The sequence below is a fragment of the Pipistrellus hanaki genome (assembly GCF_964339955.1).
Source record: "Pipistrellus hanaki genome assembly, chromosome: 1".
In the NCBI taxonomy this organism is placed as follows: Eukaryota; Metazoa; Chordata; class Mammalia; order Chiroptera; family Vespertilionidae; genus Pipistrellus; species Pipistrellus hanaki.
The window spans coordinates 113,800,179-113,824,267 of record NC_140503.1 but is presented as its reverse complement, the minus strand read 5'-3'; the positions used below and the strand labels follow the sequence as shown (position 1 = coordinate 113,824,267).

General features: G+C 37.6%; 1 pseudogene across 1 annotated transcript in view; it reads left to right on the top strand.

Moving 5' to 3' along the window:
- The window catches only part of LOC311620764 (nuclear prelamin A recognition factor-like), an 869,153-nt pseudogene that overhangs the window by 99,501 nt on the left and 745,563 nt on the right, over nt 1-24,089 (top strand). The gene's annotated exons all lie outside the window — the stretch shown is intronic.

The following is a 24,089-nucleotide window of genomic DNA, read 5'->3' as shown; positions in this document are numbered from 1 at the left end:
TTAATTAGAATTTATTTATTCAGACTTCCACAATATTTCAAATACCTTGTGACTATAATTTTAACTTAAACATTTTTATAAATCAGTATAACTTGTCAGTCACCTTTTAATTGTTTTCTTTGAATAATTAAATGTTTATTTTTATATCACAGAAAATAACTGAGATTATATTGAATTAGAGCATATACAAAATTATGACTTTTTATCCATTATTTTACAATCCATAAAATTTCTTAGATTCTTTGTCACCATTGTGCTGCATTCGTTAAAATATTTATAATTTAGAGAATCTTAAAATTAATTTAAAAATTTGTATTGTCTACTTTAATAACTTCATTTTATAAATTTACAAACTAAGACATAAAAATTAGAACACATATGTGCATTTATTCAATAACTGTCTTTTTTCCAAATGTGTTCTGATGCACCTCATTAGGATTCTTGTTTGCCACTTTCTTCACAAATTCAGGGATTACCACTACCCCATAGGATTTAGCAAGCTTAAATTTTCATGTTTAGGTTGCTAGTGTGATATGTGAACCTCACAGTTAATACTAACAACTGTGATAATGTGGTCCATTCTAGGGAGATGCGCAGAGTCTGAAAAGTAGCTTTTTCTCTAATGTTTCCTCATTAAATATACCTTGATTATATTTTACTTGCTGACGAGATAATCTGCATTTAATTACTTTTAATTTATAGAAAATTATGTAACTAAATTAAATAAGGCTAATAAGTGTTATTAAATTAGGACTTGGGAAACAGAATTCAGAAAAATAATTTACGTATTCATTATTTTATATTAGGCTGATAAAGCCCTCTTTATAATATACTATTTTATTAATATATATTTTCATTTTATTAAGATAAAACTGGATAAAAATAAACATATCTTGATTTTATCTACCTATAATATTTATAATCTTATTGATGAGATATATCATTATAAATGAATAAATATCTTCTTAAGGACAGATACATTATTTTAAGCATGTTGATAAATGATTTTGTTTTACTTATGTATTTATTTTTCTTTATTGAGGTATAATTGACAAATTAAATTGAAAAGATAGTTGAATATACATGATGATTTTATATACATATATAATGTGAAAGGGTTACTCCATCAAGTTAAATAACACATCCAACACTATATATATATGTATACATTTATATATATGTGTGCATATATATATATATATCCTATATAATAAAGAGGTAATATGCAAATTGACCATCACTCCAACACACAATAGCTGCCCCCATGTGGTCAAAGATGGCTGCCTCCATATAGACACAAGATGGCCACCACAAGATGGCCAGCGGGGAAGGGCAGTTGGGAAGAACTAGGACTGCAAGGGAGGGCAGTTAGGGGTTACTGGACTGTCAGGGGAGGACAGTTAGGGGTGACCAGGCCGGCAGGGGAGGGCAGTTGGGAGGGACAAGACTGCAGGGGAGGGCAGTTGGGAAGGATAAGACTGCAGGGGAGGGCAGTTGGGTGTGACCAGGCCTTCAGGGGAGGGCAGTTGGGAGGGACAAGACTGCAGGGGAGGGCAGTTGGGGGTGACCAGGCCTGCAGAGGAGGGCAGTTAGGGGAGGTGGGAGGCTTGCAGGGTAGGACAATTGCGGGGGACCCAGGCCTTCCAGGGAGGGCAGTTAGAGGAAATCGAGCTGGCAGGGGAGCAGTTAGGCATCGATCAGGGGAGTGGTTAGGGGTGATCAGGTTGGCAGGCAAAAGCAATTAGGGGCAATCAGTCAGGCAGGCAGGTGAGTAGTTGGGAGCCAGCAGTCCTGGATTGTGAGAGGGGTCCCAGATTGGAGAGGGTACAGATTAGGTTGAGGGGACCTCCCCACCCCAGGTATGAATTTCATGTACCAGGCCTCTAATGTGTGTATATATATATATATATATATATATATATATATATATATAGTGTTTTAAAAATGTATATATATACACACACTTTGAATAATTGCAAAGGTTATGTTTATTAAAATACATTTCATTTTCAAAATTGAAAATGAATCAGTTGTTAAAGTGTATATCATTTTTTTGGGACACCCTGTGTATATATGTAGAGGTGAGCAAGTTGTTCTTTAGGATATTGAATGATAAGTGTATTTTTCAATAGACTATAAATTTTAATAGCTGAAAGGTTTTCTATCAATATCACTTTATAATTACATTACTTTACACTCTTCCCAGCTATATGTTTTTGCTAAAACTTCATGTTATAATGTAAGTCTTTGCATGCCTATTGAGTAAACAAACAAACAAAAAACAGTTTAACAAATATTTGTGACTGCTTCTTTGTGCCAGATCTTAGTTTAGGTGTAAAGTATTGGGTAGTGAACAAATCAGCTAATTCCTGACTCTGGAGTCTTGGTTCCAGGTTATTGATACATTTTTACTTAGTACAGCGAAGTCAGGCACATAATCATGTGCTTATGTGATGATTATTATTAGTGCATTTTACTTTGGTTTTATTTAATGATGAATTATTGTTTGTCTTTTATATACCTTTGTAAAGTACACACTAACTATGCTTCTCTTGTTTATTTATTTTTTCTGAAAACAGTTTAAGACTTTTTTATTTCCAAAATGCTATAAGGAAGACTTAGTATTCAAAGATAACCTTCATAGCTAAAGTGTATCAAAACTGAGGAAATATCTGTATATTAAATCAATACTGAAAAGAATTAGATGATATTTAACCATTATAATTTGGATCTTAGAAATGTCACCCTGACTTCCCACATTCTTTCACAGTTTGAAATAATTTGCATAAATGATAATTTGAAATGGGTGAAAATATATAAAAAGAACAAAAATCCCCCCTTTTTAAGCACATCTTTCATAGAATACCAGAAGAAAAATAATTGTCTAGTTGTTTTGCTAAATTTACTGTGCAATTTAAAAATACAATAGAGTAACAGTTTTCATTTTTAAAAAATATAATTTTATTGATTTCAGAGAGGAAAGAAGATAAGAGAAATAGAAGCATCAATGATAGGATCACTGATCAGCTGCCTTCTGCATGCCCCTTACTGGAGATTGAGCCCATAACCAGGGCAAGAGCCCAGATTAGGAATTGAACCATGACTTCCTGGTTCATAGATTGGCACCCATTTTTCATTTTTATGACATTTTTTTCTTCCTACTCTTTTTAATCCTTTTTTTAAAAAAGTAATAATAACATAGAAAAAAGGCTAGTGTTGCAATATACTAAAAATATTGTATAATATTTAATAACTAGAAGCCTGGTGTATGAAATTCATGCATGGGGTGGGGGAAGGGTCCCTCAGCCTGGCCTGCATCCTCTCACAATCTGGGACCCCTTGGGGGCTGTCGGGTCTAAACCAGCAGTCAGACATCCCTCTCATAATCTGGGACCCTGCATGCACCAGTGACCATACTTTTCATACAGGTGAAAGGACCTTGCTGCTGTATGGGCAGCTACATCTTTTTGCCCTGATTATAAAAAGTAGTACATAACATAATCCTTCTGAGGCAGTAACACCATTTTCCCTATCTTATGGGTGGAAAAACTGAAGCAGAGAGAAGTTAAATAATTGGCTTTGTCAAACAGTTATGAGTGTCAGAATCAGGGCTGACTACAAAATGTGCAAGCCACAGACCATGCATGTCATTGCTGCATCACCCTGTTAGAATAAACTTACAAGGTTTTAATTTTTAAATTTAAGAGACTGTTCCCAATACATAGGGTATGGTCACTAGGCCTGGCCAATGATCAGGGCCATCTGTGGAGGACCAGTGGGCAGGACGATCAGGAGGCCCCTGCAGGCACCTGCCTTGGCTGGTGGCCTGGTGCCACCTGCTGGCAGGCCCTGCCCTTGATCATAGCTGCTGGTTGCCTCCCTCTTAGGGGGCAGATGCTCAATGTAAGAGCTGCTCCCTCGTGGTCAGTGAGCATCATAATGACTGGTCATTCCACCAGTCGTTCCGTAGTTCACTTTATTTGCATATTAGGGTTTTATTTATTCTATATAATAAAAGGCTAATATGTAAATTGCCTGGACTGGTTTGGTTCAGTGGATAGAGCGTCGGCCTGCGGACTGAAAGGTCCCGGGTTCAATTCCGATTGAGGGCATGTACCTTGGTTGTGGGCACATCCCCAGTAAGGGGGTGTGCAAGAGGCAGCTGATAGATGATTCTCTCTCATCGATGTTTCTAACTCTCTCTTCCTCTCTCTTCCTTCTGTGAAAAATCAATAAAATATATATATATATAAAAAGGCTAATATGTAAATAGATCGAACAGTGGAACAACCAGAACAACCAAACAATTGGTCACTATGACATGCACTGACCACCAGAGGGCATGCGTGGAACATGGCAGACTATGGCCATGGCAAGATGGTGGAGTGGGTGAGGTGGGGTGCTGGTCATTGTCATTCAGGTGAGCCTCTGGTGATTACTGAAAATTTTTGCTCCTGCATGCCATGGTCCTGTCTTGCACTTGCACCTGCAGCTGGCCCTGGAACCACTGCTCATACTGGCCACCAGTGCCCAGCACTGGTCCCAATCACTTGGTGCCATCAGCAGGTGCAAGTGGTGGCTGCAGGCCCTAATCGCCCCTGAGGGCTTCTCCACCTCCCCCTGCTCCTGTGGGGCCATCAGGGCAGCAGCTGCCACTCACACACACAGATGATGCCAGCCCCACTTGTACCTGCTGCTGGCGCCGGCCCCTATCGGTCCACACTGTCAGCTGGTATGAGCAGGGCCAGTGCTGTCAGCACGTGGGTGCAGATCCGATGGGAACAGGGCTACAGACAGTCAGGGGACTGGGGGCCATGGTGGGTGGGGTTGGGCGGGGGCGTGGAGGATGGGCCAAGACCTGCCTCTGTGCCCACTGCAGCCTTGCAGCCCACAGTTCCTTTCAAGTGCATGAATTTGTGCACTGGGTCCCTAGTATAGGGTAATAATAATAATGTAATGTTAGTTATGTATAATGCACTATATGAAATGTTGTGTGTGTGTATACTTAATCCCCATAGTAATGTTATAAGGTATATTATGCTACTCCATCCCAATTTTACAGCTAAGAAAGCTAAGGCGTCATCATTTCCCAATATTAAGCAATATTAGACAGAACATGTAGTAAAACCTAGGCCACCAAACTTCAAAGATTATTAAAAGTGAAGGGTTTGTGTATATTGAGGTCTCATCTACTGGCCAGGTCCTTGGACTAAGCACTGTTTGGACATTATCACATTACACCTATATAAGCAGAACCTAAAGTTAGATATTGTCATTGTGCACATAAGGAATCAGACACAGAATGATTAAGATACTTGCCACATTTCACTGGATTAATGGTGGAACTCAAATTTATATTTATTGCTCTGGCTGGTATGGTTTGGTTGGTTGAGCATCCCTGAGTGGATTCCAGGTTAAGTCACTGCCTGGTTTTCAGGCTGGATCCCCAGCAGGGGGAATCCAGGAGGCAGCTGTTTGATGGTGTGTTTTTTTGTTTTTGTTTTTGCTTTTTTCCCTCTCATGGATGTTTCTCTTTCTCTCTCCCTCTCTCTTTTTCTCTCTCTCTAAAATATATAAAAACATATTTTAAAATATTATATTCATTATTCTATGACTTCAAACTCAATGATTTTAGCATATGATATGCCCTGGTTTGTCTATACAATTGTCAGTTTATCCCTGTTATTCCAGCCTAATTATTCATACAGTTTTCTTACAGGTACCACAATTTGAATGATTAAGTATATGATTATCTTACTAATCCCTCACCATACTGACTTCCAGTTTGGATCTGGCCTTTGGGTTCTGAGTGGGATGGACCAGACACCTCATCCTCTCATTCTGATCATTGCTATGTTATTATATCAAACATTAGTGAATACTTAGCCATTTCCATAAAAAAGCCTAGTTTGTTTACTTTACCAAAATATATCATATTAATTAATATGATAGGGTATAATAAAGAAGATCTAAGTCCATATATTTTCATCATAAAGACTTTTCAAAGTCACACAAAGAAAGATATGAAAGTCATAACAGCATTCTCTTCTTTCAAATTAAACAGAAAGGCTGTAGAAACATTTCAATCTGTCAGAGGCATACGGTACTCTTGTCATTAGAAGGAGGAGGGTGAGTTCCAATCTCCAGTTTTGCTACTGATTAGCTGGGTAACTGTGTTAAATTATATAAATCTATGTAATATATAAATCGGGACCGGCTCTAGGTGCGGGCAGCAAGTGTGAGCAGTCGCTCCCGCGCTGGCTGTGGGTGCGAGTGGGTGCAAGCAATAGACTTCTCCACCTCCACCTGCTCTTAAGAGGCAATCGGAGCTGGCATTGGCAGCAGGTGCGAGGGAGCAAAGAATTTTCTGTACCACCAGAGGCTCGCCCTGATGGCAGCAACCAGTGCCCCACCTTGGTCTGGCACCCCCGCTCACCTGCTCCACCATCCAGCCTCAGCTGACACCTGCTACAGCTGACACCTGCCATGTTCGATGCTCTGCTGCCTGCTGCCAATGCCAGCCATGTTCTGTGCCCCTTGGTGGTCAACGCACATCATAGCGACTGGTTGTTCAAATTGTTAGGTTGTTCCTCTGTTTGGTCTATTTGTATATTAGCCTTTTGTTATATAGGATTATACTATGTTTTCTTAATGTAAGACATAAATAATAATAACTATCTCAGAAGGTAGTTGGAGATTAAATTAGATAATGCATATCTAACTATTTTCATATAATATCTAATTAATACATTATCATTCCTATGTTTATTAATCTTACAAATTTTCAAAATGGAAATATCAACTCAATGTATTTTGACTTTTAAGATACATATTTAAAAGTCAAAAAATATTTTAAACAAGTTTAAACATATTAAAAATTTTTTAGCATTATAAAATGCATCAATTGTTTTAAAAAGTTAGGAGATTTACATAGTTAATTCTTTTTTTTATACCTGTAGTGGTTTATGTTTTTTATTTTATTAATTTATTTTTTATTGTTAAAAGTATTACATATGTCTCCTTTCACATAGTTAATTTTTGAAATTGTTTCCTTGTTTTCACTCCAGAATTGGTTGTGTGATATGACAAAAAGAGGCTTAATATTTAACCTTTTTCTTGGTTCTTATACAATATCGAAAAAGACCTGTGAAAGTACAGAGTGTTAAAAAACTTAATGGCTGCTGAAACCGGTTTGGCTCAGTGGATAGAGCATCGGCCTGCGGACTGAAAGGTCCCAGGTTCAATTCAGGTCAAGAGGATGTACCTTGGTTGTGGGCACATCCCCAGTAGGGAGTGTGCAGGAGGCAGCTGGCCGATGATTCTCTCTCATTGATGTTTCTAACTCTCTATCCCTCTCTCTTTCTCTCTGTAATAAAATATATTTTTTTAAAAAACTTAATTGGTATTCTCAGATATGGCAGGGACAATGTAACTCTTAATTTTAGACAGTTTTGGTAGCAGAGTTTGGTCAGTTCATTAATTTAACTCTTATTTAAGAAAAATTAAATGAATGTATACTATTACTCTGTGAAGATAATAATTAACAATTCATGGAAGAAGTAAGCTCATAAGGTCAGGGGTATGCTCATCTCAGATTCCATTAGTGCACAAAATTGAGAGGAAATTGACCAAGTTACCACTGTTTTTTTAGCACTGAATATTTGTTGATTGTTAGTTAATAGGGGAAATGACATTATTTTAGTACCCTGTTTCTCACATCATACCCTATGCATGCAAAGAGATTATTTTATTTTGGATAAGGCTAAGACCTTGAATGAAGATGAAGAGAAATTTTACAGATCCAGTAAATTCCCTCTGCTTTAACAGGATAAATTATAGTTTTTACTAGAAGAGAGTATTAAGCTAATAGTTTTCAGGCAAGTAATTTATTTTAAAGGGCAAAAGAGCTGCTGAGGTCTCCTGTGCCTTTTTTTCTTACTTTTATTAAATGTTTTATCACTCTAGAAAACACCTTAGAGCTTGTTGCTCTAAAGAGAATTCCAAAATACAATAACCTAATGTGCTCTAAAGGCAATTCCCATTCTTATATGTCTACCTTGAAGCTCCAACCTCTAAACAAAAATCCTCATGGTGGATGTATCTGTTTTGCAAAGTGTATTCACATCATTTGCTAGTAATTAGGCAGTAGTTTTTATACTGAAACTGTTTTCATATGTAAGTATCAATTACAGTATCCTACCTAATAAAAGAGTAATATGCAAATTAGCCATCACTTTGCTACACCCACAAGCCACACCCACCAGCCACGTCCACCAGCCAATCAGAGCGAGTATGCAAATAAACCCAACGAAGATGGCTACCAGAAAAGAGGCTTATTCCCCTGGCAACAGAGGAAGCAAAGCTTTCCACACACTCTGGTGGGCTCAGGCCTCCACTCAAGAATACAAAGTTTCAATAATAGAAGTTAAACAGAAATGGCAACAGCTGGAGGCTTGGCTCCGTTCCAGGCTACAAAGTTTCAATTATAGAAGGCAAATAAATTCCAGATACCGGGGCCTCAGCTTGGGTTACCAGGGGGCATGGTCGACCTGCAAACAACCACAGGCCCCTCTCCCAGGCCACCTCACACCCCAAGGGAACCCCCACCCTGATCCAGGACACCCTTCAGGGCAAACCAGCTGGTCTCCACCCATCCACCAGGCCTCTATCCTATCTAATAAAAGAGTAATATGCAGATTGACCATCACTCCAACACATAGGATCAAGATAGCTGTCCCCACGTGGACACAAGATAGCCACCACAAGATGGCCAGCAGGGGAGGGCAGTTGGGAGGCACCAGGCCTGCAAGGGAGGGCAGTTGTGGGCAATCAAGCCTGAAGGGGAGGGCAGTTAGGGGTGACCAGGCCAGCAGAGGAGGGAAGTTGGGGGCAAACAGGCTGGCAGGGGAGCAGTTAGACATCAATCAGGCTGGCAGGGGAGTGGTTACAGTGATCAGGCTGTCAGGCAGAAACGGTTACAGGCAATCAGGAAGGCGGGCAGGCGAGCAGTTTGGAGCCAGCAGTTCTGGATTGTGAGAGGGATGAACATCACTCGAAGGGTCCCAGATCGGAGAAGGTGCAAGCTGGGCTGAGGGACATCCACCCATACCCCTGTGCAAAATTTTGTGCACCAAGCCTCTAGTCTTATAGATATTAAGGAAAAAAGGCATCTGACAAGAAGAGGAAAAAAAAAAGGTTGATTTTGTTCTGATGCTACTGTAACAAGGGAGTGGACCAACTCAATTCCACTGGGAGAAAGAAGTCTGGGTGTAGGAGGGGAATGTAACTACGGGGAATGCCGGTGACATTCAGGGAGGAGTGGAGGAAAGGTTGATCAATAGATGTGCCAATCATTTAGTTATTCCTGAGTGTGCAGATGTTTTTCTCTGTAAATAGGCTGTTTGCTAATTTGCACCCATTAAAGTTAGGCTTCTACCTTCTCTCAGAGACTAGGAGAGAGAAGTACTATGGCCTTCCATGTTTACATTCAAGAAGCTAATTCCCTTTGCCTCAAGAAAGACAGTTATTTTTGTAAAATGGCTGGAATCTGGCAGACTTGCTCGTATTTCACAGGGGCAGAGAGATAATTTACAATTACAAGGGTTCTATAACAAAGGCTCCAAGAAAAGAGAGTTCAGGGACCTATTGTCTCTGTCTAAAGGGGAAGAATTATACCTAAGGTTTCAAGTTGAGTTGAATGTTACTACTGTCTTGGTTATTAGTGACTGTTACTATTATTTCAACAATAATTTACAATAAAACATTATAGATTATTCAAAAAACAAAAGTAACTTGAAAAATCACTGTGCCACAGAATATTAATAAATGTTAATCTCTACCATTTATTTAATGGTTTCCATTAATTGACAAGAATGTTAATACTTACAGTCTTTAAAAATATCTTTTGAAATAGATATTTTCTTATAGAAGAGGGAGCAACTAAGTCTAAGAAAAACTAAGTTTTCTAGGTCAGTCATTGAATTTATAACTAAACTAGAATTAACCCTAGCTCTCCCCACAAAGTTTAAGCTTTAGAATCAACCCTCCATTGAGCCATGTATCTATTAATGCCAGCTATAGGATGTTATTTAGCTTATTTAACTTCTCCATATCTATAGATAAGGGATATTACTAGTATCTGACTCATAGGGTTAGTATGAGCATAACATGAGACATAGCAAAGGAAATTTGGAGTTAAAAAGGCTAGCCCATAGTAAGTATCCTAATAAAGGGTCATTATTAGTATAAATTATGTGTACTCACTCTGCCATATTTCCTTGTAAGGGATAGTATTTTAAGGATTTCAGAATGAATTATATGTGAATCATTATTGTAGGTATCAATTACTTGTTTTTTCCTATACTGAATTTTACAGGATTATGCATTATTTTTATTAACTTGCTTTTATTATGGATTCTCTATTTATTAATATAAACAATTTTGAATATAAAATAAAGTAAAGGTGCATAGAACTATTACTCTATTTACGGCTTTCTTTATAGTAGAAGTATGCTAAAATGGTTGAGCACACAGCTATAAAGCTAGATTCTTGAGTTCACATTCTGGTTCTAAGACTAAGAGGTGACTAAAGGCAAGTTAATCTAAATCTCTAAAACTCTAAATCATCTTTACCATCTGTAAAGCAGGAATAATGCTAATCGTTATTATTCTTTTGAGGATAAAATAAACTAACAAAATACATTTAGACTAGTCTCAGACATGCTGGGGCTGACCAGCACACCCTGAGGATGAATGATGATGATGATGATGATTATGTTTCTGTGAAATAGAAGGTTAAAAGATCACCTGGCTAGGGAAACCAAGCAGCCTGGTTCGCCTGCCTCTTCAATTTTTTTATTGTAAAAATGGCTTGTACTAAAATGAACTTTTAGATATTGTCAGTAGGGTAAGTATTCTTGGGAGGACACAGGCATCAGCATTACTCTTAAGCATAATGATTCTGGTAGACACCCAAGGGTCGGCACGTACACACACTTGTTTGGAAAGGTCAAGGAACAATTAGGGTGGCCACCTTCAGCCAACTGCCCTAGAAAATTCATTCAGAATTTCCTCCTTACAAACTTTCCAGCCAGGTCCCGTGCTTCCCAACACAGACACAGAGCATGTCTTTTATAATTGAGAGGTATAATTATCATTACTTAATTACAATAACATTTGTTTCTCCCTGACATCAACACACATTATACTCCTGAAATTCCCTTACAGAAACAATAAAAGGTAGTTAAAAAATTATTTGACATTATAATAATATTTTATTGTTTCTTATGTGGAAAATACAAACAACTGCTACTCATTTGGTAGAGTTCAAATCATTAATCATCCTGTCTTCCATGCTCAGACTAATCATATTGAAGATATAAGTAGAAAATATTTGAATTAAAAGAAGGAAGAGCCCTAGACAGTTTGGCTCAGTGGAGAGCTCCTCCCTGGCCCAGGTCCTAGTCAGGCTCATGCAGGAGGAAACCAATTGATGTGTTTTTCTCACATCAATGTTTCTCTCTGTCTTTTCCTCTCTCTTCCACTCCCTCTCATAATCAATGGAAAAATTTCATCGGGTGAAGGTTAACAAAAGGAAGAAATCATTCAGTAAAAACACAATTTATATTCTGAAATTTTCTTTGAAAATATAGTGGCAAATAAAAAGTTGCAATTTTAACAGCTAAAAGTGTATACACACACACACATAGACACATACTCACATGTATAAGGTAGGTATGTATTATATGTTCTAACTACATATACATATAGGTTAGAATATTAAATACACATGTAGCTACTTTTGTGAAAATTTAGAACAGACTTTTGAATGGATAAATATATTTTGTATATTTTTCAATAGTTTCCTTATTACTATAATAAATGGTATACCTTAATGTTTACTAATATGCTTGGAAACCATCTCTTCTTCTACAACAGTGATTTTCAACCTTTTTCATCCATGGCACAGGTAAGGTAATTATTAAAAGTCTTCAGCAAACCAAAATGTTATTTTTTTTTGCCAATGTGACAAAAAATAAGTATAATTTTGATTCATTCACACTGGACAGTTATTATGCTGACTATTGTCATTTTTTTACTTGACAATCCAAAGGAAAAGTGACCAGTGCCCCTGACTAAATCGTCAGGCATTGCATGTTTTAAAAATTACTGTGGTATACAGGTTGAAAATCTTTAAAATTGTTCTACAATAACCTACCAAGAAGCCAGCTTACTGCAAGTCTATGTATAAATCTTGTGGGAAGTCAGACTGTTGTTAACAATTCAGGAAGCCAAACAATGACTTCTGTAACAATGACCTTAAAATGGCCAGGGCTTTCTTGTTAACTGATAACTTCCCTAATTTTTATCCCTGCTTCCAACTCAGCACCAATCAGAGAAAGCCAAGTATGAACCCACCCCAGTCATTCAGAATGTCCCAGTTCTACTTAGCTTCCCTGCAGTTTCCCCATGCCAACGGCCTCCAGTCAGGGCACACCTGAAGTTTTTTCTTTATTCCACTAAAAATCTTTCTCACTCCTCTGCCTGCTTTGGAGTCTGTTCCAAACACAAGTGATATGACCGACTCCTTTTTTATATAGCAAACTCTGAATAAATAGCCTTTACTTGCTCTCACCTGGTTGGCCTTTGTTTGTTTCCACACAGGTGGAAAGACAGGTAAAGTTCCACTCTGACCCGCCCAGTTTGACTGCTTGTGGACACAGACCTAGCCTTTGACAGACTGCAGTTCCAGCCACCTGCATGCTGCTGTTGCAGACTGTGCAGTCTATGAACAGGTGTAAATCAGCCTGGAGTTTGGAACTCCATTCTCTTTACATTGAGTTCCCAGGCTGCTTATTCTTTGGTTTGATACCTAGATTTTGTTATTGATTCTCACTTACTTGCCATCTTTATTCCTGATAGAATCAAGCTCTTCTTTTTCATTTTTCTCTACTATCTTCTGTGTGATGAGTCAAAATAAATTTAAGCTATATTAAAAAATAAAAAGCATTTTCTTGAGTAAAAGGCATTGCAGCCCAGAAGACACAGATTCATGTAGCAACTTAAATGGTGTTCCAGTGAGATAAAGGGGAGCCCATCTTTTGTAGCAAAAGTTCCTGCCCAGTTTCCCAATTAGGTCTGTTTTATAATATGTAAGTGAGGTAACCAAATTCATACACTTCTGATTGATCTGAATTGTGCAGTCCTGACTGGTTGGCATTGCGTATCCTATTTTATCATTATGGAGCAGTTCTGATTGGACGGGGCAGGTCTTGGTCCATTGGTAACAAAATGAAAGCAGGGACTGCCTGGTAGTATTTGACCAGATAGCATAAGAGAGCAAAGCATAGTGCAGGGAGCTGACTATTCAGTCTGGGGTTCTTCCTAGTATACAGCGTACAGGAAGCCCTGTCAGCAAATGACTCCTGGGCTTGTATTATTCATAACATTTAGGCCATTGGTTGACCATGGGGAATTCATCTTAGCAGATAAATTCCTTCTTCAGGTTCACATCAAATGAATTGTGGGTTTTTTTGTTTTGTTTTGTTTTGTTTTGTTTTTTCCAGGGTCCATAGAGTTAACTGTTTGTGTTGTGCTGTCTAGAGGTGTTGTTTTTCCTAAGAAGGAGAATCACAGTGTAGAATATGGGCAAAGGCCTCATACTCTTGTCTCACAAACCAGCTTCACAGACCAGTGAGTTTGATCTTTATTTCCACAAATGCAAATGAATCATTTTATGGTTCAAGAAAGAATTCATTAACTCCCTTGTGGAATAAGTCAATTTTGCATTTCTGATTACCTATAAATTTGTTCATTTTATATTTCTCCTTTGAATAATTTCTAGAAACTGATTTGCTCAATAATTAAGCAAAATGAGACTATTTACATAGGTTCATTTATATATGTTTGAGTCACGAACTTACTCTTTAAAACTATTTAATAGTACATATAAATCATACAAATTAAAATTTATATGATAGTATATACTTCTTAATTGTCTTTACTGTGGATATCTTTTATGTTTGAAACTATACATGATGAGTAGTTTCATCAAGCTTTGTGTTCTTTTAAACAAATTAAGTACTAGGGTCTTCTACTTGATAAAAAAACAAAAACAAAAAACTAAGAACAAAAAATAAAATTGTCCACTAACACTGTTTTACTTTACATTTGAAAACATTCCTTTCAATGATTCATGAATTATATATGAGAATCATAAGTTATACATTTAATATGCTAGATAATTTAATTTAATTTGAAAGTATTTCATAAAGCATAATGCTAATTTTCAATGGATTATCCTGCATCATTTCCTTATTTGATCGACTTAAGTTGCTGGTTTAATATCAAATTGTTTTGTTATTGATGTGAACATACTGACTACTTTCTGATATTAATTCTGAGAGATGCATATGGCTATGAATTCAACACAGCATATCATATTTTAAGCAAACACTAAGAAAATACACACACCCATATTCACAACCTGATAACAGAAAGAATGTAGACATTTGTTACTTCTTTGCAATCTTTCAAAGGCTAAGAAGGTCTTGAGTGATTCTCTTTAGAAAAGCATGGAAATCAGAGTCCATCTGTAAAACCTCAAAACATAGTGTTGAAAACATAAAAGTCAAAAAGTACAATAGGTATTTTTTCAACCAGATATTAAAAATATATACTTTTATATTAATATTATTTTTATTATCATAGAAACAAAGCTCAATTCCTAAAAGAAAAGGATAATTACATGTTTTCTGGTAAAAAAGAAAAATCATAGAATGGTAATAATTTGTTCTTTATAATAGAAACAAAGCTATAGATTAAGATAAAGAGGGTAAATGAAGAAGAATCGTTTATTAGAAATTATTATGGAAAAAATGTATGATAATGTTGTTAATAGATTCAGCCAGACTATAGGACAGGAATTGTGACACAGAAAGTCAAATACTTGATGCCCAGGCCCAGTGCGAATCTGTAGCTATTGTCGGATATTGAAAAAAGGACAGATAAATATTATGATGAGAGGCTACCTATGGCCCCTAGATTTCCTTTACAAATTCTAATTTGTTGTTCACTGAACTGTTTCAGTCCTTAAATAGCCCACATGTTCTATTTATTCTAAAACCGAGATGACAACCAAAAGCCTTGTGCACACGTGCGCATTTGGGGATTAGAGTACATTCCCCAGAGGGTTTGGCCAGTTTTGTTTTTGTTTTAACAAAAGACTTTGAAATGCACAGGCAAAATAGCTTAAGCTTGTTATGTTCTTGCTGTCTTTGGACCATGAAACTTTGATTTCAATGCCATAATATGCTGGTTGAATTTGGCTCTTACTATTAGGATACTATCATATACATTATTCTTTGTTATTTTATCTCTTTGATATAATGATCTTAATTTCCTAGTTGTAGGCATATGTGGTCAAATTGAAGAAATAATTTTAAAACTATTTAAAATAATTTTAATATAAAGAAAATTAAGTAAAATAATACAGAAAAATATACCTTGAATGTGTTAAAGAAAAAATACTGGACCAAGTAAATTTGAAGATCTAATTGATTTTATTGAGTGATTCATGAATCAGGTGGCATCCCATCTAGTTAATAGAAATATAAGGGCTATGTATATGCTATCATGGGGGTACTAGACTTATCTGGGTGATCGTTCCATAAGCTATATAAATATTTAATCACTACTTTACACACATGAAACTAACATGATATTGTATGCCAACTGTAATTCAAAAATATGTATGTAATAAAACGAAGAAAAAGAGAAAGGATTGCTTTAGGCAAGGGCACCTTTCTCTGTGGGAAGGGCAGCAGGGTCTTATCAGGGAGGTTACTTCACTAGTGTTGGTCAGAAAATTACAGACTCATTGGTTTACAGTCACATTCCCGGGAAAGGCTGAAACTGTAATGAGGTCAGGCATTACCTCTAGGTTAGGTTTCATAGGCTTTAGCACCAATGACACCATTTGTGGCCTTTGGATTTCTCTTTAACAGATGCGTCTAAAAATACTACCACTGTAAAGTTGTATGATTTCCTCTACTTAGTTTTAGGTGCATATGCTTTTAAGTCCTTTGACATTAATATAGGAGAGAGACATGAGAACTATATAAATTAGCTAAAGTCAAACTAATTTAAGCCAAGACCTGCTATGTACTGCCTGACATAAAATTCAGCTGAACAAAGATGGAAGCAGAACACAAGAAGCCACTGGAAGCAAGAAAATTTTAGCAAAGATTTATTAATAGCAATTTACCCACACCGTATCCTTTACCCATAAAAGGAAAACATAAGGTCACAAAATATATCTTTTAAGGTTAAAGTTAATCCCAACCTTTTATCCATTCTATTTCCCCATACCAGCAATTCCCATAGAAACTACCAACAGCCATACAATCAACCTCTAGAGGTGGCTGGGGTCTCTCTGCCTTCTCTTGTGAGGAGAGTCTGCCACTGTCTGTGGAGTGGCTTTTCTTGGTTGGCCCCTCGGTTCAATAAAACCTGCTTTTCTACTTCAACCTCTTGTTTTTAATTATTTCCTTTGAGAGGCCATGAACCCTCTTGGCTTAGGTTTCAGGTTCCCAGTATTTTATCACTTTTATTTGCCTAACCTAATCTAATAAAAGGGTAATATGCTAATTAGACTGAGAGACTTTCCAAGAGACTTTCTAGACATTCTTCTGGACAGAGCCATGGTGGCAGGGCTAAGGTAGAGGTGGTTACCGACCAAGAGGGAAGGGCAGTTGTGGGTGATCAGGCCAGCGGGGGCAGGGGGGACAGTTGGGGGTGAGCAGGCTGGGGGGGGGGGGAGGGGAGCTGTTGGAGGCGAGCAGGCCGGCAGGCAGAGTGGTTAGGGGCAATCAGGCAGGCAAGCAGGTGAGCAGTTAGGAGCCAGCAGTCCCAGATTGTGAGAGGGATATCCAATTGCCAGTTTAGGCCCGATCCCACAGGAATCGGGCCTAAACCAGCAGTAGGACGCCCATGAGGCATCCCAGATTGGAGAGAATGCAGGCTGGACTGAGGGACCCCCTTCCCCCCCACACTCTCCAGTGCATGAATTTTGTGCACTGGGCCACTAGTCTACAATAATATGCTTTTAAGGACCACCTTCTGGACAAAGCCAGGGCTGCAAGAGAAGCCCAAGTCCAGGGTGCTGGAGGGAAGCCAGTGCCAGCAGACAGGGAAGGAAGGCCTACTCTTGCATGAATTTTGTGCATCGGGCCTCAAAATTAAGATAATTAGCCATGTTGGTATAATTTACAAAATATAATTTTAATGTTTATATTACACAATTTTAAGACATTCTATAATCTATAGGTTATAAACACTATTTCTCTCATAGGATCTTTACTTTTGTTATTTTTGACTTTCATTGCTAATGCTGCATTACACCTGTACATGAACATGTTTTATCTATAATTTTTTTGGCAATTAAATGCAAGTTTTCAGTTCTAGTTTTATTCTTAATTTTTTTTAAATTTAAATTTGTTGGGATGAAATTGGTTAATAAGGTCATGTAGGTTTCAAATGTGCATTACTATGACACATAATCTATAGATTGCATTGTATACCCACCACCCAAAGTCAAATCATCTTCTGTCACTATGTATTTGGTCTACTGTACCCTCTACCATTTTTCCACCTCTTCACTCTGGTAACCACCATACTGCTGTCTGTCTGTGTATTTGAGTTTGTTTTGTGTCCCACATATGAGTGAATTCAGACGGTTGTTAGCTTTTTCTGTCTAACTTATTTCACTTAGCTCAATATTCTTAAGGGTAATCTATGTTGTTGCAAATGGCAGTATTTCATCTTTTTTTATGGTTGAAGAGTATAAATGTTCCTATAATTTTGATTCAGCTGAAATTATTAAGCTTATTAGATTTCTATTACAGATAAACCATCAGAAATAGGCAGATTGTTAGACTAGGCAATTAATTAAATATTAACAAAGAGGAAGGAACCAACAGAGCAGTCATTCTGGGGAGTAACCTGAGTTGTTTAACAGAATAATGGGGGAGGATTGGTCCTAACATGGTAAGGGGGAATTCCTTTTATTAAGTGCATGCATGGTAGAAGCCAAATGACAAAGCAGAACTATGAGACATGCTCAATGGACACCAAAATGGGGACAGTAAAAGAAGGAGGGCATTCTTCTGGGAAAGTCTAAGAGGGAATCAGACTGGGGAGGGCACAAGCCCACAGAAAACCCAGTAAAGTGATTGTATGGGGGTGGTAACAGGAATGGTGAGGCGAGGTGTTTTCCTGGAGCTGTGTCTTCAGACACCAAAGAATGAGCTTTACAGACCAGAGATATAAACAGAAGCATGGAAAGTTTATTACAAGAGATTCAGACTCCCTCGAGTGGAGGGGGACCCAATAATGGACTGCCTGTTAAAGCCTTGTAGTCTGGGGTTATATGTTACTACAAGCCTGCTCTGTGTCTGCCTGTGCTGTCACCTGATTGATTCCCTCATTGTTCTTGCCCAGCAACGGGCCTGAACTTTCCCTGTTTCTGTGTGTTCTTTCTCTGCCCCTGTGCTGATCTTTCTCTGTTTCTATGCAGTACCCCTTTGTTGCTGCAAGCCCTCCCTTGTTTTCCCATGCCTCCTGCTTTGAGTCCAAAACCATTTTTTAATTTCTGCTTGCTTGGTTCCTGTGGTCAGGCTGCTCAGACCTCAGTGTCTGCCCCTGCCTGTGCTCCACCTGCCTTTGTTTCCACTGGACCTGCCCTGTCTGCCTGCATCCCAAGTTAACCCTCTCAGAGGAAGGGCACAGGAACACGATGGGAGAGCCAGGAAAGAGATTGGGTAGTTTAAAGAAATTCTGCTCTTTCCCAAACCCTCAAAATATATGGAGTCTTGGCAGAAACCAGAGGGCATGGTCTGCCCAATAGCCTGCCATTCTCTGCCTCTCCATGAGTGACTGTCACTTTTTCTAATAAATCTTGCCACCACCGCTTGAAACTCCTCCTATAGGAGTGTCACTGAAATTATTTTCCTGTGACACTGCTGAAGAACCTATTCCCTCCAGTAACAAGAATGATAGTGATAATTGTTTATGTTACCAACAAGTTTATGTTCTAGAACGAGAACATAAATGCACACAGAAGGCATATATGCACACAGAAAAACAACAACAACAATAGCTTTTCTTCATTCCACAATATACAAAGAAATCAAAATCAAGATCTTAAAACACTAATGCAAAAAAGAGATTTTAAAAAAGTTAATGAAAATAATTTAGTATAATTTTGTATGACACAAAATATCAAAAAAAATCTGGTAATTATAAGATCCATTAGTTAGTATCAATAAATTAATTTCTATTTAAAATATATTGCTATCTAAAATTCTCATTTTATAAGATGCTTGTAATATTTTTCTCTTTTTTTGCATTGAATTCTTTTTTAGATTCAAATATTTTGTCCTCATTAGTCCAACCCATATTTAAAAAAATCTTTGCCCACTGGAGAAGTTCTTACTTCACATTTCCAATTCAACTGTATAAATATTATGGAGGCATTAGCTGGACTAATAATCAAATTAACAGAGACAGATTAACAGGAGAAACTGTCCAATGTTTATTATATGATTCTGCATCCCAGATTGCTATTATGAGACCCAAAGAGGCATTTCATAGTTGAGGCGGATATTCCATTCTGGAGCTAAGGAGATGAACAGAGATCTGGGATTTAAAAGGGGAAATTGGCAATTCTCTGGTAGCTGAGAAAGAGAACACATGGCAAACAGAGTCCTGTTAGGCAAGGCAGTCCGAAATAATGGGACAAAGGGGAGAAGCCTTTGGAACAGGTTTTTCATGGATCCTTCCCTTCACTACACGTAATTCAAAATAGGTCAAGGTGAAAGTCCTAAAGTGAATATGTTAAGGTTCTCTCCCTGAAGCAGAATCTTCTATCTGAATTTTCTGGGCAAGAAAGGGGGTGGGGGTTCAAAGGTTCTTTCTTAGTCATGTTTCTTAATCAACTTAAAATTGTGATCACAAAAAGCACATTTTGGGGTGTCAAAACTTTGGTCTCTTTCAATGTATAGTTTCACCTAGTTAGCTCCACCCATGACAGTTTTCTCTAAAAACTTACCTACTAAAAAGAGGGAAAATCACTTTAACTTGAACTCTTTAGTGCCTCACAGGTTTTAACTCAGTTCCTTTCTGAAATTGCCATGAGTAATTCTAAGGGGTTGATTTTTTTCTCATCTGCTTTTTATCTCTATCTCTGTTCCTGATCTGTCATCTAAGTTTTATGTCTTTTGATGTTTCAAAGTTCATTTGTGTATCTGTGAGTGTGTGTGTGTGTGTGTGTGTGTGTGTGTGTGTGTGTATGTTTTCTTTTCTTTTTCTTTTTTTCCCTCTAGTTATTTCCAACTTGAACTACTGGAGACAGAACTATATGTATCCTCAAAGTCCTTTGACAATGATATCTTAAAAGCCAAGTTAGGGACAATCAGTTAAGAAGTTGAAAACATTTCAGACTGAAAAACAGTCATGGAGTGACACATAAAAACTGAGAGAACTAGATACAATCAGAGAGCTGCAGGAATAGAAGCCTATTTTTTCATTCATTGATTTCACATTAATGTTATTATATGAATAAAAAGAAGTCCTACGCATTTTAGATTTTCAAATATTAATTCTTCTTGTGCTATGAAATAAGTCTATTCAAACTATTCAATATGCTATTGAATGGATCCAACCAATGGACTACCAGCTAATTCAATATTATTGCTCCCAGTTGACATGAGTTTTCTTTTAATAATTGAATACAATCTGTATGGCATATTTCAGCTTTGAGATAAGATATTGCACTCAGAGAGTTAATGACAATGACCCTTGAGAGATAAGAAACGAGTGATGTGAGTCTCATGACTGCCTAGTGTTATTGGACTAATGGGGTCCATTTGATGGTGTGAATCAAAGGCCAGTAAGACATGAACAGGAGTTTGCAGCAAAGAAATGAAGGGTTTATTGTTATAATAGTTGAGTAAGTGGCCCATTTCCAGAGCCACAGGTAAGCAAATGCTCAAAGAGCTGGTTCCCCATTGGCTTTCATGATATGGGTTATATAGGGGGGAAATCAATAATAGTGGTGACTGAGGACATTAGGATGGTGGTTAGAATCATAGTCTCTAATGATTGGTTTGTGCTAGAGCGGTTTGTGCAGTTGTTCATTACATCTGGCCCTGATCTCAGCCATAGCAACACTTTGTGTGGTTTCACAGCTTTTCTGGGTCTGGAGCTTAAACACACTGAAGCCTAGTTATTCTCTCTAGCTTGATTGAAACTCTGTGTGGTCAATAGACCTGAGGCTTTGTTCCTAAGATTATTTGATGCTGACCAGAACTTCATTGTCCTGAGGACTTAATGATCCAGGGAATGGATTTGCAAAGGGGAAGGAGGCAGGTGAGTCTGGGTTCTGGATGAGGCCAGTTTGAATCCAAAGGAAAAAAGAGAAAGGGTCATATTAAAGAAATGAAGTTTCTGCACTGCTACACTAATTTATTTACTTACTTTGTCAAAGCAAAAATTTGTACTATACAAATAGGCAAACTTTATGCAATCAAGAGATGTGGTAAATGGAATGTATGAGGCTGCTGTTTGATTAACATAGCACACTGTTTGACAGGAAACTTTTTAATACGTAAAGAAAGTACACTCTAAAATAATAATAAAAGGTATAGTATGCTAGATACATAATCAAGTAATATAATTGTTTGTTATGATTATCAAGTATCATGTACTACATTCAATAATATGTGCCATACCTTTAAAATGACTGGCAGCACAGTATGTTTGCATCAGCATCACCACTAACATGTGAGTAATGCATTCTGCTGCCATGTTGCAATGACTATTATGTCACTAAGTGATAAGAGTTTTTCATTTCCACTAAAATCTTATGTGGCCATCATCATATACTGATATGGTGTCTGTACTTTACTGGAATGTCATTATGCTGTGACTGAAGGGGGGTCATTTGTGAGTTAATGTGAGCTATTGGGAATTAATAAGAGTTATTCATGAATTTGTTTTACTCTGATTAAGCTATTAGTATTTGCTAATTTATGACCATCAACTCCGACCCTCTAGCAGAGACTGGGACACTGGATTACTGCATACTTTGATGTTTATATTTCAAAGAGACAATTATGCCCAGCCAGCATGGCTCAGTGGTTGAGCATCGACTTATGGTACAGGAGGTCATGGCCAATTCCAAGTCAGGGAACATGCCAGGTTGCAGCTCAATCCTCAGTGTGGGGTGTGCGGGAGACAGCTGATCAGTGATTCTCTCTCATCAATGATGTTTCTCTCTCTCTCCCTCTTCCTCTCTGACATCATGAAATCAATTAAAAATACATATTTTAACTGATTTTATACACACACACACACACACACACACACACACACAAAAGAGATAAGCCCTTAGAAAGATGTTACCTGGGTCCTAAAGCTGGCAAAAGTCTTCTAAGGAGGTATGTGTGTACTTCAAAGAGGCACATAAAGAATCTGCAGTTACAAATCTTACAGATTTTCTAAATTAAATGTTCTAAGAAAAGGAAGTTCAGGGCTGAGGCTAAGAAGAAAAACCGCTCTAAAGCTTAGTACAGCTAAGATCATGTTGGTCACTGCCTTGAGTTTCTTTGCCAAGGGGCAGGAATGGAGAACCCATGCATGTGCTTAACAATGTTCATCTCGGTCTGATCCCTGATAAGGTATTACTGTTGTTGTGGTTAAGGTGAATGGAAACATATAACAATCCAGTCCAGATAGGACTACTACTGGCCCAGACCCTTCAGGAATGAAAAGTTTGGTTCACCTCAGAAGATTAAAACCCACAACCAACTAGGATGTTTGCTGACGGCAAAGAAAAAAATTAGAAGGTAGTTAAAAAATAACCATTTATAGAAACAAGGAGTGTAATTGTCATGAATATTTCTTCTTCCTTATTTAGTAATGACTATGTTTGTGTATGTGTATACAAATCCAATAGCTTTATTGTTTTCTCTCCCTGGTTTACTCATCATGCAACATAACATATATTGACTATATCATAGTATTTAAGTATTGTTAATTTTAATTTGTAGAATTAAGTTATAGGATATCAAAGAGAAGAGTAAATATCATACCAGGACTTTACCTCCTTTCTGGGGAAAGGGTTAGTGTATTTTTTGGATGTACACAGGATAGCTATAGGCAGAATTTTGACTTTGTTATTGTCTATATTTGAAGACTAAGTAAGTATGGTTTAAAGAGATGTGTATGGGTGCAAAATTGAGAAGAGGTAGACTTGTGATGGTCAATTTTGTAAACGTGACTGAGCCATGGAGTGTCAAGATATTTGGTTAAACATTATTTTGAGTGTGTCTATGAGGGTGTTTATTTGAATCAGCAGACTGAGTAAAGCAGATTGCCCTCTCTGAAGACATTGGGCCTCATCCAGTCCATTGGGAGCCTGAACAGAGAAAAGAGAATACAGGAAAATTTTATCTCCCTGCCTCACTGTCTTCAAGCTTTTGGACTCAGACTTGGATTACAACGTACACCATCAGCTCTCCTGGTCATCAAGTCTTTAGAATTGAACTAAAACTGTGTCATTGGCTCTCCTAAGTCTCTAGTTTGCCAACTGCTGATTTTGTAAATTCTCAGTCTCTATAAATGCATGAAACATTTTCTTATAACAAAATTATATGTGTACTAGTAGCTCTGCACATGAATACGTGCATGTGTAGCTGGCTGCCACTTGCCTCAGTGGGCTGTCCAGCCCACTGCCCTCGTGTAGCTCTCTGCCCACTGCCCCACCCTCCTGTAGTTCTCGGAGTCTCATAGCTCACTGCCCTGCCCTCTTACTGTTTGATCGTTATGTGTCATGGCATAACGACCATTTGCATATTACCTCTTTATTATATAGGATATTCTAATTCTGTTTCTTTGAAGAACCCTGATTACATGTATAGTCATTTATTTCAAAATAAAACAAGACATGCTCAAATTTATAAACAAATATTTAAATATAACTGATATAAAAAATTTGAAAGGAAACCTCAAAATATTGTGGTATTTCAAGG